The sequence below is a fragment of the Haemorhous mexicanus genome, chromosome 17 (assembly GCF_027477595.1).
Source record: "Haemorhous mexicanus isolate bHaeMex1 chromosome 17, bHaeMex1.pri, whole genome shotgun sequence".
NCBI lineage: Eukaryota > Metazoa > Chordata > Aves > Passeriformes > Fringillidae > Haemorhous > Haemorhous mexicanus.
Genome location: NC_082357.1, coordinates 8,399,064 through 8,405,063, shown reverse-complemented (window position 1 = coordinate 8,405,063; position 6,000 = coordinate 8,399,064).

Below are 6,000 nucleotides of genomic sequence, written 5' to 3'. Positions count from 1 at the left end.
AAAAAACATCTGCATGCTCAAACTCCTGCCAGAGCTCTGCTGCCTTTTCTGCTCTAGGAATGCAAGTCACGTTTATGCATTTTACCTTTAATAGTATACAAAAATGAAATTTGTTCCATAAGGGAGGAAGTCACCATCCAAAAGCTGTTCATGTGGGTTTTTCCTCTCTGCCAGCAAAAATATAGCAGTTAATTAGGCTGGAAAACCCAAAGGAAAGTGAATTCTGATGGCCAATCATGAAGTGGCATGGAAAATATCTCCATGACAACAGAAATTTATAGCACTTCAATTTTAATATATCAATGGATAAGGGTAGTTTCACAGGCACTGTGCAGAAGACATACCCCTTTCTTCTTCTCTTGATAGTCCTTGGATTAAATGGGAGCCATGTTTGTGTGGTCCCAGATGTGATAGTGAAAACAACATTATGAAACCTGGAAGTTCTGAATGCAAATACACCACCAAGGTGAAAACTGACTCTGCTTTGTAGGACAAATATTTGGTCCTTTTTTTGGTTAGATACTGCAGTATATCATAGTGATTTCTTCCCATATTTTAGTGCTATGTACCTGTTTACCTACTCAAGGCTCAGTTCAGTGCATGTGGCATAAGGAGGTGTCAGTTCCCATCCCAAGAGCACGGTCTACTTCTTGCAGAGGTTATCAGTAATTGCCATCTTCTGATGTTACTGTTTTATACCCCATAATGAATTCCAGGGTACAGAAAAGCAAAGAAAGGAGAAGATGAGTTCAGAGATCATTGCTACGATCCCAAAGTCTGACCTACATTCTCTGCTCATGAGGAGCAGGAGTATGATGCTTCCATCTTAAATATTGTATTTGAAATATTTTGTAAATGCATCCATGGGCATGAATGTCTCTTAAAGGAAATGTCCTGTAGTATTTAGTAGTGAATGAATCATTCAGACATCCATGGATATTTCATTGATAATTTCACTAAAATTAATCTATTTGTATTTTAATTTAAGAATCAAACTTAAATATGATAGTATTGGCTGTTGGGGATATTTACCTTTTGTTCTTTTAAATCCTAGCAGGAAATACATCACTTTTGATCAGATTTTATAGGATGCTCCTGCCCATGAAAGAGCATCTCATGACTTCACCTACAAAGAACTCAGCTCTCATTTTCACACACTTGAGCATGTTTTGTGTGTCTCCTTCCCACCAGCCATGCCTTGGACTTGGCCTCCTGGGCAGAGCTGGCTGGGAGTGCTCAGGGAGAGATATGTGTCTATAAATATATGAAAATGGCAGGGTGAGGAATCATAGCCTTCTGGTTTGTTTTCTGTAATACAATATGGAAAGTGCTAACAGGATTAGCCTTTTGTGATGACTGATAACAATATATTAAAAACAAATGTTAATAGGCAGCATGAAATTGCTAACAAAGTAGAAATTTGCTAATAAAATTCAATGGACCTAATTTAAACTTTGATAATGTATCTAGCCTTGAGAGCCCTTTTCCACAGAGCCAGCAGTGGGATGCTGAAGGAGAAGGATTTTCAGTGCAGTGCCCAAGGCTGCCCACGCCTCTGAATTCTTACACTGTTTTTCCTGCTGCAAAGTGACCCCTGGCACCTGGGAAGTGAACATTTCCAGGTTTTCAAATAATCCAGGAGGGGTGAACACTGTCTGAGTGTGTTACCTGTGTGGAAACCAAGGTGAGCCAGAACCTACCCAAGCCTCCCCTAGACTTGGGGCTCTCTGGTGATACAGTGGCAACAAGAATGGGTGGAAAGCTTAGCTTTGGGGCACATTTTGTTTACTTTTGTGTGTTGACCTGGGCAGCTCTAAAATTATCCAGGCTCCCAGTGAATCTGCAGAGCTGGTAGGAGGAATCAGAAATCTGGGTGAGCTGGGGGTGAGCAGACTAGGGTCAAAGCAGGGTAGGACCTGGGGAGAGCAAATAACTGATGCATGCCCTGCAACACCCTGGGTCCTAACTCTGCAGGGCATCTGGGCTGGCTTTGTCCTCTGGCCATGATATAACCATTTCAGTCTTTAGAAAAACTTTGGAAATTCCATTACTAAAAAAAAATTAATAGATTCAAAACCAGCCCATTTAGGAAGGAAGTGAGAGCAAGGGCAGAAAGATGAGACAATGCATGGAGGGAAAATTGGTAAAAGCAGACAAAGGAATCTAAAATGAAGAACAAATAAATTAATTGGATAAATAGTTGGACAAAAACTGGCAAACCAGAACAGAGACACGTGTCCTGTAATAACTCTTTCTGAACTACTCAGATTAAAGGAGAAAGTAGAGATCAAATGAGCTCATTTAAGCAGATGCCAGGCTCAAAGGATAATGTGAACCTTAATTACTAACTCTTACTCTTCCTTCTCATCTTAACTAAGTGAATTTCCCAGACAGTATTTTTGAGTTTTGCCAGACAGGAACCCAACTGCACATTTCAACCAAGGGCTTTGGCAAGGTCGTCTTCCTCAGCACGTTCTTCTTTCCGTTTTTCCTTAGATTTAATTATTTTCCAGCCTGGCCTACCTGCTCCCATGCTGAAAATCACTTTAGAAGGTATTTATGAGCAGCCCAGAGAGTGGCTCAGATGCTGCAAGGCCCTGCTCCTCTGTCAGTCGGGATGTCCTTTGCTGTTCCTTGACCTCGTCTCATCCCCATGGCTGCAGACAAAGGTCCTGCCTTGGTTCTGCTGTACCCAATTTCTGCAAGCTTTTAGGAGCACTTCACAACATTTTCCCACTCATATTTGAGCCTTCATGTACTTCCTCAGTGTGAGACACTTGTAAACTTTGGGGTCATTTCAGAGGGGTTTGGATCTCCTGGGGCACTCCTTTTCCTGTATGGTGAGCTCAGCATTTGCAGCTGTGGGGCTGCCCACCAAGGGCTGGGAGAGTTCAGTTCTGAGGAATGTCCATTGCCCACATCACACTGGAGACTGAGCTTCTTTCTACTCCATATGAATTTTCAAGATGTTAAAGAGTCACTGCATCTCCACAGGAGTAAATGGGAAATGTATGTCAAGTGAGGTATGAGAGAAAATTACATTTTTTAATAGGTTTGCATTTTAAATGAATAATCAGTCCACTGATAAAATATAACGACTTGGGACCACAGAAAAGATTCAAGGAAAGGCAGTGTTTTCCTTTTTTCTCACAAGTGACTCTCAGCTGAGAGAAATAACACTCTTTCTAGAGCAGCAACTATAGCAACAGGAGGATTTGACTGGATAGAGGTCAGGGAGTATAAGCTGTTTTTCACTGCTGATTTTAACATGCCATCTTCACAATTGGCTATTACTTGTGGTGTTAGGAGCCTTTTGTTGAGATTCTATTTCATCCGGTGCTACGGTGTGCTGAATAATTAAAGCTGTCAGCACAAAAATGAAGTATCTATGCACCTTTGAGAACAACTCCAAAATAATTTGATGTCCCAGTTATCACAAGAAAATTATTAACAAAAGAAGCTATCCACAGGGCCGGAAAAAAATATGCTTTGAGAGCATCTCTGTGTATTTTCCACATCATATTGCCTAGAATGTTGTCACCAGTGACAGTCACATGAAATTTCCTGGTAACTGCAGTGTGTAGTTTCTGTAAGTGTGTTGGGGGTGAAATTCATGCACCTCCCATCAGAGTAGGAGAGCAGAAAGCAGGGGCTTGCAGGTGAGGCAAAAGGGTGTTCTGTACCCAGCCACAATGCTCATTACCCCACTGGCCTTCAGGAGGGAAAAGGTTCATGACATTTTCATCTTCATGGCCCAAGCCATGGCCTGACCTGCTGGGATGCTTTGTGGGTGTTGTCAGAGCTATCAGTTCAGAGCCACCTGTGTCCCACCAGGATGCAGGCAGGCAGAGGAAAGGCTGAATGCTGTCCCTCCTCTGTTTTTTCCCACTGAGCACACCTGTGAGCACTCTGAGGTCCTTTTCTGCTACGCTGTGAGAACAACCTGGTGTTATTTTTGAGGGGTGGGACAATATTGGGAATACACAGCTTGCTTTGCAGCCACAATAACAATTAGAGATTAAAGATCATTGGCACAGGCTTCTCCAGACAGGAGGAAATTCAGGAGGAACAAAGCAAAAGCAGCAGCACTTTCCTGGGGATGGATGGGGGGCGTTCATACACCATGGGCTGTGTGTTTGCTCTGAGTGTGCTCCCTGTTGGTGACAGGGATCCTACTGCCATTTGTGGCTTTCTTCTGCAGGGAGGGACACACACAGCTCTCAGGGTCTTACTGTAGCAGAATCATGCCAGAAAAACACTCCCTCTCTGAAATTCCTTACTGACATTAACACAACCCAGTTATTCCAAGCGCTCAAAATCTCAGTGCACAGGTCATACAGCAGGCTCCAGCTGCTCATATTTTAGGACTGCTTCAGAATTGTGTGAAAAATGTGCAGCTAAATAGAGGAAAATACAGTGGCAGTGCTCTCTGCATAACGTTCTGGGGCTGGCAGTTTTCACAGGGCTGTAAGGACTGGCTTGGCTTTGCCATAACCTCCCACAGAAGTGCTGTGCTTCTTTTTTTTTCATTACACCTGGTTTTAGGTCCTCTGCATCATAAAGGAAATGGGTGCCTTGTGTGGTTCTGTACAATAATATCCCTGTAGCTCATGCTGAAGTTAAAGATAAACCCTTATCTTCCCTGGGTTTCTTGCATGAAGCTCCACAAATCCTGAAGCCATTAAACACAGGCAGACTTGGGTCTCAGTGGAGCTACTCATATATTCTGTCCCACAGGTTTGTCCAGAGGCATTTAGCTGCTCAGAGGCACAGAAACCTGGGTAATGCCTGTTTGTAATTACCTGTTCTAGCTGGACACATGGCTCAGCAGCAGAGCTGCCATTTGCACTCACCAGGGCCCCTGGATGTCACTCATCTGTGCCTGGGCCATGGGTTAGCTCCAGGGGACAACCCAGCCCCACAAAGCCACTCATGGTGGGCTGGGGGCAGTCAGAAGGGTAAAAGTGTGAACCTCATGGGCTCAGACAAGGAGCCCATGAGAGATGAGTAGGTAAAGCACTCAGAGCCATCAGGGCAGCCCTGTGCTGAAGAAGGGCAAGAATATATTAATCTCTAATCTAAGGCCAATGGAAAGAGTAATTTCCCCAGAAGCCAGAGCTGCTGTAGGTTGTCCTTTTGCTGGAAACTTGGTTTTATCTGTGTTGAACTTGGGAAGTTATCACATGCCCAGAGGCTGGGGTGGCTTTAGAAACAAGCTTGTTTGTGTATGTGCTCCACATGGAACAATTTAATATTTGGGTTTTTCATGAAGTTCCAGTGTCTGCTTTTAATAAAATGGCCTGCAAGCAGTAAGATTTGCTCTTGCAAAGGGGAATAAGTGACTCATGCCTTTTGGGGTCCCATTCCTTCAAGGCAGACATAACAAGCTGCTTTGCCCCCTGTTTTTGCCCAGGGCTTAATTTCACTCTCTGTATATACCCATATATATATATACATATACATATACATATATATATACACACACACACACACACACACACATATATATATATATATATATATATATATATATATATATATATATATATATATATAATGCACTAAATACAGAGTGTAGAATAAAGTATATATGTACATGTGTATGTGTCTGGAGTCTGGGGACACAGAAATAAATCTATATATAAATACATGGGGTTCTGTATATAAATATACAGAGTTAATCTCTTGGGGAGGGGGATTCAGCTGTTGAGGGGCTGTTGCCCTTGGTGTCAGTGTGTCCTGTGGAGGAGGCAGCAGAGCAGCACACAGGGCTTGCCTAAAAGCTCCTGTGGGCACACAGCCCTGGCATGGAGCCCCAGGGCTTGCTGCTTTTGCTGGGAGAAGCTCATGGGGCTGCAGGAGCTGAGCCATGGGAATACCACCCAAATCCCATGACCAGTTCCCATTGGTGCCTTGCATCAATTTATGTTTAGCTTGTGACTTCTGCCCCTTTCTCCTTCCCTGCCAGCCTGTAAGGTTTGTTGTGCTTGTTAGGCTTAC